At 36.5% G+C, this 12,044-nt stretch overlaps 1 protein-coding gene across 24 annotated transcripts in view; it reads left to right on the top strand.

Moving 5' to 3' along the window:
* Positions 1-12,044, top strand: part of ZNF438 (zinc finger protein 438) — a 157,687-nt gene that overhangs the window by 102,397 nt on the left and 43,246 nt on the right. For 4 of the 24 annotated variants that reach the window (XM_072651917.1, XM_072651915.1, XM_072651911.1 and 1 more), the window contains one exon: positions 640-778. The exons of the other annotated variants lie outside the window; for them this stretch is intronic. The gene's annotated coding sequence lies outside the window, so the exon portion shown is untranslated. The remainder of the gene's footprint in view (positions 1-639; positions 779-12,044) is intronic. 24 annotated transcript variants of the gene reach the window in all.

The raw sequence follows: 12,044 nt of genomic DNA, 5'->3' as shown, positions 1-12,044 counted from the left end.
GAAGCCAATCAACTTACACAATCTGGAGTAACATGAGAGTGTTCTGATTGGTCAGAGTTTGACAAAATTTGTGGTTATTTCCAGAACATCTTGGAATATTCTATGGTTGTTACAAAACATACTTCAAGTTGTATGGAACATTTTGTGGTCACCCCCATTACCCTAATTTCTCAGTTATCTCACCATCTTAATTTCTCCATAATTATATGATTTACAACCAAGCAAGAGTCCTAGCTCACAAAATGAAAGACAATCGCAAAATGGAGTTAGTTTTGGATTCCATAGTTCCCATTATTTCTGATGCCACTGTCACTACCCCCCCACACACAATTAAATCCAATTTTCTTATAAGTCATGGCATAAGTTACCTGTGGCATAAAATTATTTGTGCTTACACTTGTTAGGTGTTATTTTGTATTTATTTGTGTGACTCTCATATCCTCTTATACTATAATTTCCAAGGACAGCAATAACTGTCTTATCTGTGATACCTACATAACAACAGTAGTAATAGCTCCTAATATTTTTGTAGGGCTTGTTATGTGCCAGGTACCCTGCTAAGCATTTTATAAATATTATCTCACTGGATTCTCACCATAACCCTGATAGGTAGGTGCTATTGTTATTCCTATTTTATAGATGGAGAAACTGAGGCAGAGAAAAGTTAAATGATTTATCCATGGTCAGCACAGCTAATAAATGTCTGAAGTTGGATTTGAACTCAGCTCTTCCTGACTTAAAGGCCAGCACTCTGACTCCTATGCCACCTACCAGCCCTGTGAGTGGTATGCACCTATTAGGTTCTTAATAATTGTTGGGTTGAATTAATTCATAACGTAACTCTGGCTATTTGACATATAATTCTAATATGCTTAGTTATGAAATTTCTCAGTACATTAGAACTATCTGATTAGAGAATGAGGCTGTCAGAGGCCATCGTGCTGACAGCCTGACACTCAGAGCTAAGACAAGAAATTATAAAAAGCAGACACAAGAACTCTTCCAAACAAAGCAATCTGGACTGATTCAGTGTACGTACCTCAGTGGGTTCTGAACACATCGCTGAATTATGGCATAATGTAATCATTAACACTCATGAGATGATATTTAGCCATCTGGAAGAAGTTAGGTTAGAAAGATATTAGAATTTAGAAGGGAATAGTTAACATTTTTAAAGTTTGGGTGTTTAAAGGAGTAAGTTTGTTATCTGACAAACATATACTAATCTGTTGGTTATGTAGGCAAATGAAGTAGTGTTTTTTTTTTTCTCATTCATCGGTTTTTGTGATGTTTCTAGCAATATTTGTTATTAGGACTACTAGTGACTGTATAAAAAGATTATAATTGAAATTTTAAAACTGAAGAAAATATAATTCTGAGCTAGAATTACCTCTCAACTGAAGTTTTTTGGAAGCATCAGCAAATCTTTAAAATGTCTGACATTTACTCAAAGATATGGTGTCAGCAGAAGATAATGCACTTGTTTCAGTCTCACTTTAGCTTTTAGAAATTTCATTGGCATTGAGCCTTATATAAAAATGGCCCTTTCTGGAGACTCTTTAAAATTTAGAATATTGAACTAATAATGAGTACTTTTGAATTAACTTCCAGTAAGTGTCTCTGAATGATGTGTTGAGATAATGAATTCAGAAAGGAAATTCCAAATAATTGAGCTGCACAGTTTGACACTGATTATTAACAAAAAAATAAAAGGTGTTTTGATGAGTGCTTTTCAGGTTTCTCTTCTCTCTCCATCTAGTCCAATTCAGATCAATATTGATTGATCTGACAAATCTCAGGGCCAGGACCTCAACCAGCCAGTAAGCATTTGTTAAGCACCCACTGTCCACAAGGCACTGTGCTAAACACTGGATCTGCAGAGAAAGATGGAAGATGTTTCTTGTTTTCAAAGGGCTTATAATCTACTGAGGAAGGCACAATGACATGATGTATGTAAGTTATACACTAAGTTATACGCTGGATGAATTGGAAAGACTCAACAGAGGAACTTGAAAATGGTTGCTTCATGAATTGTCTACATTGGAATAAAACCTAAAGCTGAGTCTGCTTTTTAGGATAGTATAGATCATCTAAAAACATGATACAGGTCAGATTATTCAGATAAAAGGAAATTTAAAATAACAAAAGCTGAGAAAATCAACTTGGACCCTCAAGTGTCTTCTTGGTTATCAGTTATGTGATGTCAAATTGTAGAGAGGCAGATTTGGGCTTGATGGAGGGAAAAACTTCCTGGCACTCAGAGTGACCAAAGATTGAAGGAGGCTGCCTAGAGAAGTGGTGGATTTCCTCTCACAAGAGATTCTTGAACAGGAGCATATTGGAAGAAAGAGTCTCTGAGGGTCTTTCTTAAGACTTCTTGGGTCACTGATGGTTATCTACTACAGTCTAAAGTATTCTTAGTAATAATATATTCTGAGGCAAATGTCAGAGACTTAGTTTGCAAATTTTAAAGTACTCTATAAATGTCAGCCGTTTAAACTGTATTTGAATGAACCTGATGTGACCATTTTGCTAACTGGTTGCTCACCGGTCCTGCTTTCACATAGTTATTGCCATTCAGAATGTCTGACCAGTTGCTTTTGTTGGCATAAAATATTGAAGGAATCCTCACGAGTTCCTGTTGGGTGATTAGGATCTAAAGCCGTAGTAACTTTACAGAAAACTGTGTAAGTCTACTCTTTGTTGACTGTTAGGGAACTAACAGTATTCAGCACATATACAGAATGCTAATTAGTTTTGGCCAGTTGATCTTTACACAAAATGAGGGTTTGAAGTAAATTTACAAATACAGATTTGCTTCTTAAACAGTTCTCTAGAATGAGGGCAAAAATTGTAATAAACTATTTTATAATGTAACTGATAACATCTTTCATGATGAATTTATAAAAATAAATTTAATTAAAATAAAGGAAAATAAAAATTGATACATTTATAATAAGGCTGATTTTCAAGGTTGAATATACTTATCCATTGCTTTTCATGCACAGATATTTTCAGGAATGAAATTTCTTTTAAGTAGAAAAGTACACTCCTCCAATATGACTAAATATACATTTCATACGTGGCATATGTTGAAGATGATAGTTTACATAAATCTATTTTGTGAGAGTCAGTGATTGAATTTTCCATTTAATTATCAATAAACATTTATTTATTACCTACTGCCAGACATTGTGCTAGGCTCTGGGGATATTAAGACAACAGTCTTCAATGAAACGGTCATTGTCTGCAAAGAATTTACATTGTGTCAATGTAGACAACATTTAGTATTTGTATTATGTGGATGTTTAAGCATATACAAATGCATAGGTGTATGCAGGGTGTCCCAAAAGTCTTTGTGCAGTTTTAAGCTATTAACTGTTTGAATCAAAGTGAAATAGGGACTGAAGAAAGGTGTGATTCAGATGGAAAGTTGATCTGCCTCAACACAGTGGTCAACCACAAGTCCAGGCAACTGTTGATGAACATAATACCCACCTCCTGACAGAGAAGTGAGAATCTCAGACTACAAATGGAGACATAGTTTTTGAGCATGGCCAATACAGGAGTTGTGTTGATTGACTATGGATATTTGTTACGAAGGTTTTCTTTTTCAATGAGAAGAGCAGAGAGGTTGGAGGTAGAGAATAGATTTCTGTTAATTGAAAAGAGCAAAAAAATTAAACAGCAAGTTCATTTATTTGCATCTTAAATTGAAGTATCTTCAGATAGTTCCCATGCTTTCTTACCTACAACCCTCTGAGTTCTGGATAGCTTATTTTCCTTATAGCAATTGAAAATCAAATGTAATGTGGCATTTGATATCTAGAGAATTTGTAAGGCATGATGTCTCGCTTATTTATTGGTTGCTTAAGGTGATATGACATTGTTCAATCCTTTCTTTTTAGTGCTGCCTGAGGTACACTGACTACATACAGAAAAGACTTAGTCTCAGAATTGGAAGGGGCCTTAGAGTTCTTTCTACTCCAAACTGCTACTTCATACAGAAATCCCACCACATCATTCTTTCACTGGAGGGTGTTTGGAGTCAGAGAAAAGAAATTTATATCCTAGCACTCTCTCCAACTACCTACTTGTGTGACCCCTCTCACAAATATTTTATAGAGACTTAAAAAAAGTTTTTTGAGGTGTGGGAGGGGTAAAAGTACTGTCCATGATCTTTTTCATTCTTCTGAAATATCCCTTTCTTTGAGATTCTAAGACTCAAAACTTGAATAATTATACAATTCCACGTGACAGTCCTTCAGATATTTGAAGATAATCAATAGCACCTTTCTTCTTTATCCCAAGTTCCTTCACTTATCCTTAAATGGCATTTCCAGGTCTCTAATCTTTCTGGTTGACCTCCTTGGACACATTGTTGTTTATCAGCATCCCTCTTCAAACGCGGTGACCAAAGCTTAGGATTCCAGGCATGGTCAGACCAATAGAAGGTACAGGTAATGATTTCCTCCTTGTTCTGGAAGATAAACTGTTCCTAGTTTTCCTAAAAGCAAAGGCTCTGTCTGTGCTCAGTTTCTCTGTAGCCTGTCAGGGAAAGTAGTCCCTTCATTCTTTGAATGCAGCTTTTTTTCCCCTTCAATTCCAGGTCTCCTCATTTCCTAAATCTCTACCAACTTTACTACAAACAATCCATTGCTCACCACCCAAATCCTGTGACTTCTAAACATCTGTATTTTGTTGCATTTTCATAGTAAGCATCCATTGCCCTCAATTCTCTTCCACTACTACATTCTTCTCTACCCCCCCTCATTTCTTCCCAGTGCCTCTTTAAAAAAAAAAATTAGTTATCTTTTGGTTTTTACATCATCAGAACTCCTTCCAGTGAGCCATCCCATGTAATCAATAATAATTTTAAAGGAAATACAGGAAAAAGAGAAAAAATTACAAAACTAATTATTGCTTTGAAAAAAACATATGCAATATTTCACATGGATGTCTCAACTCTGTAAAGGATTGGGATGGGAGTTTCTTCACATTTTTCTAATCATTTACTTTTGACTTTTTCTTTGTTTGTGTTCTTCACATTTACATTGTTGTAGCATTATTTATATTGTTTCCTTGGCCATGCTTCACTCTACATCAAATCATGTAAGTCTTTTCATGCTTCTCTATAGTCATCATATTCATTATTTCTTATAGTAGAATAATATTTTGTTACATCAATGTGCCAGTTTGTTTAGTCATTTCCCCATCGGTGGGTATCTTTGTTTTTAGTTCTTTGCTACCACAAAAAAACCCAATATTTTATTTTATATGAGGACTTTCTTCTTACCAAGGATCTTTTTGGGGTACGTGTCTAGACAGGGAATTTCTGGGTCAAGACGTGGGCATTTTAGTAATTTTATCTGTGTAATTCTAAATTGTTTTCAAAAATGACTAAACTTCTATATATCTCCATTAATAATGTACTCATGTGTTTGTTTTCCTCCAACCCTTCCGTCATTGACTTCCTATTTTTGGGCTTCTTTGTCACATTACTGGATATGAGGTGAAACCTTAGGTTGGTTTTGATTTGCATTCTTTTTCTTATTAGTGATTCGGAGCATTCTTTGGTAAAGTTTTTAATAGTTTTACAGTTTTTCTTTTGAGAGCTGTTTGTTCATATTCTTTGACTTGCCAGTGCCTTCTTAAACTCAGGGACATTGTTTTTTCAGAATTTAGCCCTGATCTTCTTAGACTATACCTACTTGTTGTATATGTGTTTTAAAATGTAAATTTTTGATGGTATTGATGCAAATTACCAATTTTTTTATTAGAAGAAAAAATATAGAGATACTGCAGCATTTCTGTGACTGTCATGTATCAAAATATATGCTAGATAGTTAAAAATTCTATTAAGTTCCATTGCATGAGTATATATGTCTCCAAACTTAGAATTTCTGTGAGACTTTGACCAGGGTACTTAAATTAGAATCAACAGGGGAATCCCACTAGAACAAGGTGCTTTCAGTTTATATTCTCAATAGGTGCTAGGTGAAAAGCCTTGTCTTAATATTCAGAGAAGTGATTAAGAGATACCCAAGTCACATCTTTTATTTAATGTTCTTACTTTCAAATCCTCTAATCAAAATTCTTTATGACATGACATTTTTCTGAATGTCAGTGGGCTTGTAACATATTTTTTCAACTTGGATGGATGGATAAACCCATAAAGCATTTATTAAATGGTTACTGTATGCTAGATCCTGTTTCAATCACTAGGGATACAAATATAAGAAAGTGAGACAGTCAAGGTTCTTAGATTTTAATGGGGGAAGAGCCCACATAAGGGGGATCTGGGATATGGCTGGATGACAGCATGGTGGTGGTTGTCCTTCATTCTCAAAGAGGACCAAAATGACATCACCATGATAAAGTGAAGTTTCAGTGTGTACGACTGTGGCTGATCAGAACAATACAAGCTTGGAATGCTCTACCACAGACAGATTGGGCGTAGATAGTCTACATGAACATTTGGGGTTGTTACTCCAAATTTGCACATCCTATGTTTCCTTTGTGCTGTTTCAGTTCTGTTTTGCTCACAGACCACAGCCAGTGTCTCCCATGTCCCACAATCAAATCCAAAGTCTTGAGAGAGACTTTGAGAGTATCCTTGTATAGCTTCTTCTGACCACCATGTGATCTCCTGCCCCATGTGAGTTCTTTATAAAATAGTCTTTTTGGCAAGTGTACATTTTGAATTTGAACAGTGTAGCCAGCCCATCGGAGTTGCGCTCCCTGAAGCATACTTTGAATGCTTGGCAGTTTAGTTCAAGCAGGGACGTCAGTGTCTGGTACCTTATCCTGCCAGGTGATCTTCAGAATCTTCCTAAGACAGTTCAAATGGAAGCGAATTAGTTTCCTGGCATAGTACACTGTCCATGTTTCACAGGCATACGACAATGAGGTCAGCACAGTAGCTCTATAGACCTTCAGTTTGGTAGTCAGACTTCTCTTCTCTCCCAAACTTTTCTTTGGAGCCTCCCAAACACTGAGCTAGCTCTGGCAATGCATGCATCAACCTCATTGTCAACGTATACATCCCTGGAAAGTACACTAACCAGTTAAGTGAACTTATCCACAGCATTCAAAACTTCTCCATTTGTTGTAACGGATGATTCCATGGATGGATGGTGTGGTGGTGGTTGATGGAGCACCTGTGTTTCTTGATGTTAATTATTAAGCCAAAGTTAATCCATACGTTGTTGCATCTCAGCTTCAGAGGCTGTATTGAGTGCACAATCATCTGCAAACAGAAAATCATGCACCAACACTCCCTCCACTTTGGTCTTTATTTGTAGCCTTTTCAAATTGAAGAACTTACCATCAGTATGGTAGTTGACCTTGAAGCTGTGTTCTTTGACCTCATTGAAAGTATTTGACAGCATGACTGAAAACATCATGCTAAAAAGCATAGGAGCAGGCACAGTCCTGTTTCACTCCATTGATGACTAGGAAGGCACGAGAGCATTGTCCACTATCCAGAACCCGGGCAAACATGCCCTCACGAAATTGGTGTACAATACTGATGAACTTCTCTGGGCAACCAAATTTTGACATAATTTTCCATAAACCCTCATGACTAACGATGTCAGAGGGCTTGGTCAGATCTACAAAACGTTGTGTACAGATCTCTGTTCTGCTCCTGGCATTTCTCCTGGAGCCGTCAGGCAGCAAATATCATATCGACCATAGCCTTTTCTGAAGCCACACTGGCTTTCAGGTATATGACCATCTTCCAGGTGAAGCATCAGCCTATTAAGGAGGACTCCAGCAAGAATCTTGCCAGCAGTGACTAAGAGAGAGACCGCTGTGATTGTTGCAGGACAATCTATTCCCTTTACTTTTATAGAGATGGACAATGAAGCATCTTTGAACTCCTGGGGGATAACCTCCTCTTGCCATATAACCTGGAAAATTTCAGTGAGCTTTTGTATGAGCAATGGTCCCCCTACCTTAGCTGCAATAGAATCTTAGCTGCAATAGAATGGGCACCAGGTGCTTTGCCACATGAAAGGAACCTAATGGCCTTCAAAACCTCTTCTTCAGTTGGAAGTTCAGCTAAGGAGGGATTGACTTCATAGCATATAAATGGAAGCACAGTGGAGGCCTGAATCTAGGCAAGATAAGGCCTAAGTTGACCTGTTAGAGCCCAGGGTGGTTCTGAGGGGACAGTCAGCTTTTAGGGAGAGAAGAGATGGAGATCCCTAGGCCTGGAGATAGACCCATGCAAATAATAAAAGATATCTGGGTGGGAATTGATTTGTAGCCATTATGAAATGAAATTGTGATCTCAACCCAATCTCTTGTGATTAGTGCCCACAGCAGACAAAAGAAAAGTACTGAGAATAATAAGCTTGAGTTAAGTTTGCAGACAGTGAGTTTCCTTTTACTTCTTAAAAGAGTTTTATTGCACCTCTTATTTAGGGACATTAGCAGAGTAGCATAAAGAAGCTGAACTGGTTTCTGTCTTTACAGTCCCCGTCCTAAGAATAAATGGAAGATTTCTGTTTCTAGCACCATCGAGCTGCCACTTTCCTCAAGCATCCAATTCACTCAATTTTAATTTTTAATCTACTATATTTAAATATGGTATATTAAACAAAATTAAAAGTAAGCATGTAAAACGGATTTTATAAAGCACACTGTATTAGCTCTTACAGTAATTGATGGCATGAGCAGTCTGCCTTCTTTAAGTTTTCTTCCTTTTTGATAGATTTTCTTACTAATGCACTTTGCAATAATCCAAGTAAGGTAAGTCAGGTTATAATTATCTGGAACTTTTGTATGGTGCTCAGGAACAAAGGACTGCCTACATGCTGACAGAGGATTGTATTTCTTAAGGTGTCGGCATGTTGACTTTGCTTGGAAGATGCCTGTAAAACACACAGAGAGAAGCAGCTATTTGATGCATCATGTTTTTGTATGTGGTAAATTTATTAAATAAATTGTTTTCCATCAGAGTCAGAAAATAGAACGTTCTGGTGAAAAAGATATCCCATTCAGTAAACTGCAGCTGTTTATGCCAGATGTTGATATATACTGTCCTCCTATTCAATTCTAGGCCTCATTCATTGTCTAATTGGAGTTGTCCAAGATTTATATGCTGATGAGTGTACTCTTAAGTTACCCTTCCAACTGAATATTATAGCCTAAATAACAGGCAGTCCTCATCCACTTAATTTTTCCTATGTTAATAGTTAGGTCAAACCATTTTGGAAGATTATGGATCTCATTAGAAGGCCCTGCAGTATTCTGGGATGGATTGAATCAGTATAATGACATTTGTAGAAAAGAACTATGGAGGACTCTGTAGTCTGCACTGTACCATAGTGGTGAACATCTTCAGCATCTAAACATATCTCTCTTTTGTCTTACTTGATTTTAATAATCAGAGTGTCATTGAACAAGGTTTTCTATATTATATCTTTTAAGGAATCTTGTATAATTTTGACATGGATTGCCTTTGGGAAATTTCTTAATCCTTTTAATGCTCCCAAGCTTCTCCCTGAAACAAAGGCCTACCTTTTAACAACAATTTTCTTCTGGTGTTGATGTATATCTGCAAGTCATGGAACTCTCCAGTCTATGAATAAGTTGAGGACCATCCAGATGCAGTGGAGGGACATATGGTGGTTATGAGTGGGCTGGGACACATTACAGATAAGGAATTATGCAGGAGAGATGGTGTAAAGAATACTTTCAAAAAAAGATGTGCATGTATAACCTATATTGAATTGTTTGCCTTCTTAGTGGGTGTGGAGGAAGGGAAAGAATTTGGAACTCTGAGTTTTAAAAACAGATGTTAAAATTGTTTTTACATGTAACTGGGGAAAAAAAAGCACTAAATAGATTTTTTTAAAAAGATATGTAAAATAATAAGCAGTATCTATCTAAAACCTTCAGCAAGTATTATATGCAATGGAGATAAGCTAGATGCATTCCCAATAAGATCAGGGGTGAAACAAGGATGTCCATTATCACCACTATTATTCAATATGGTACTAGAAACGTTAGCTGTAGCAATTAGACAAGATAAAGATATTGAAGGAATAAGAATAGCCAAAGAAGAAACTAAGTTATCACTCTTTGCAGATGATATGATGATTTACTTAGAGAATCCCAGAGATTCAAGTAAAAAACTACTTGAAATAATAAACAACTTTGGCAAAGTTGCAGGTTACAAAATAAACCCACACAAATCTTCTGCATTCCTATATATTAGCAACGAAGTCCAACAGCAAGAGATAGAAAGAGAAATCCCATTTAAAGCTAGGGTAGACACTATAAAATACTTAGGAGTTTACCTGCCAAAACAAACCCAGGGATTATATGAACACAATTACAAGACACTTTTTGCACAAATAAAGTCAGATTTAAGTAAGTGGAAAAAGATCAGTTGCTCATGGGTAGGCCGTGCTAATATAATAAAAATGATAATTCTACCTAAATTAATTTACTTATTTAGTGCCATACCAATTAAACTATCAGATAATTATTTTCTAGAGCTGGATAAAATAATATCAAAATTCATTTGGAAGAACAAAAGGTCCAGAATATCAAAGGGACTAATGAAAAGAAATGCTTGGGAAGGCGGCCTAGCGCTACCAGACCTCAAATTGTACTATAAAGCAGCAATTATCAAAACCACCTGGTATTGGCTAAGAAACAGAGAGGTAGACAAGTGGAATAGACTTGGCACTTAAGACACAGTAGGCAAGGAATATAGCAACCTCCTGTTTGATAAACCCAAGGACCCCAGCTTCTGGGATAAGAACTCACTGTTTGACAAAAATTGCTGGGAAAACTGGATAACAGTGTGGTGGAAATTAGGCATAGACCCATGCCTGACACCATACACAAGAATAAAGTCCAAATGGGTACATGATTTAGGTATAAAGATTGATATCATGAATAAACTGGAGAAGCAAGGAATAGTGTATTTATCAGATTTATGGAGAAGGGAAGAATTTTTTACTAAAGAAGAGATAGAAAGCATTATGAAATGCAAAATGGATAATTTTGATTACATTAAACTGAGAAGTTTTTGCACAACCAAACCCAATGCAACCAAAATTCGGAGGGATGTAGTAAATTGGGAGAGAATTTTTACGGCTAAGCTCGGGGATAAAGGCCTCATTTCTAGAATATATAGAGAACTGACTCAAATGTATAATCATACAAGTCATTCCCCAATTTATAAATGGTCAGAGGATATGAACAGGCAATTTTCGGAAGAAAAAATTAAAGATATCTATAATCATATGAAAAAATGCTCTAAATCACTTTTCATTAGAGAGATGCAAATCGAAACAACCCTGAGGTACCACATCACACCTAGAAGATTGGCAAACATGACAGAACAAGAAAATGATAAATGCTGGAGAGGATGTGGGAGAGTTGGAACACTAATTCATTGTTAGTGGAGCTGTGAGTTCATCCAACCATTTTGGAGAGCAATTTGGAACTATGCCCAAAGGGCTACAAAAATGTGCATACCCTTTGACCCAGCAATATCGCTACTAGGACTGTATCCCCAAGAGATCATAAAAATGGGAAAGGGTCGCACATGTACAAAAATATTTATAGCAGCACTCTTTGTAGTTGCCAAAAACTGGAAGTCAAGGGGATGCTCATCAATTGGGGAATGGCTGAATAAATTATGGTATATGAATGTAATGGCGTACTATTGTGCCATAAGAAATGATGAACAAGAAGACTTCAGAGAGACCTGGAAGGACTTATCTGATCTGATGCTGAGGGAAAGGAGCAGAACCAGGAGAACTTTGTGCACAGCAACAACCAGAGTGTGCGAGAGTTTTTTCTGGTAGACTTGCAATTTCGTAATAATGCAAGAACTTATTAAAAAAAAAAATCCCAGTGGTGGTTCTCTAAGGCAAAATGCCTTCCACACTCAGAGAAAGAAATATGAAAGTCATTCACAGAATGTAGCAGATCATGTTTGTGTGTGTGTGTTTTTGTGTATCATGTTTTGATTTGTTATATGATTTCTTCCATTTATTTTAGTTTGACTACATAGC

The sequence above is a fragment of the Notamacropus eugenii genome, chromosome 3 (assembly GCF_028372415.1).
Source record: "Notamacropus eugenii isolate mMacEug1 chromosome 3, mMacEug1.pri_v2, whole genome shotgun sequence".
Taxonomy (NCBI): Eukaryota; Metazoa; Chordata; class Mammalia; order Diprotodontia; family Macropodidae; genus Notamacropus; species Notamacropus eugenii.
The sequence above is the reverse complement of the archived record's forward strand: the minus strand, read 5'-3'. Positions and strand labels throughout refer to the sequence as shown.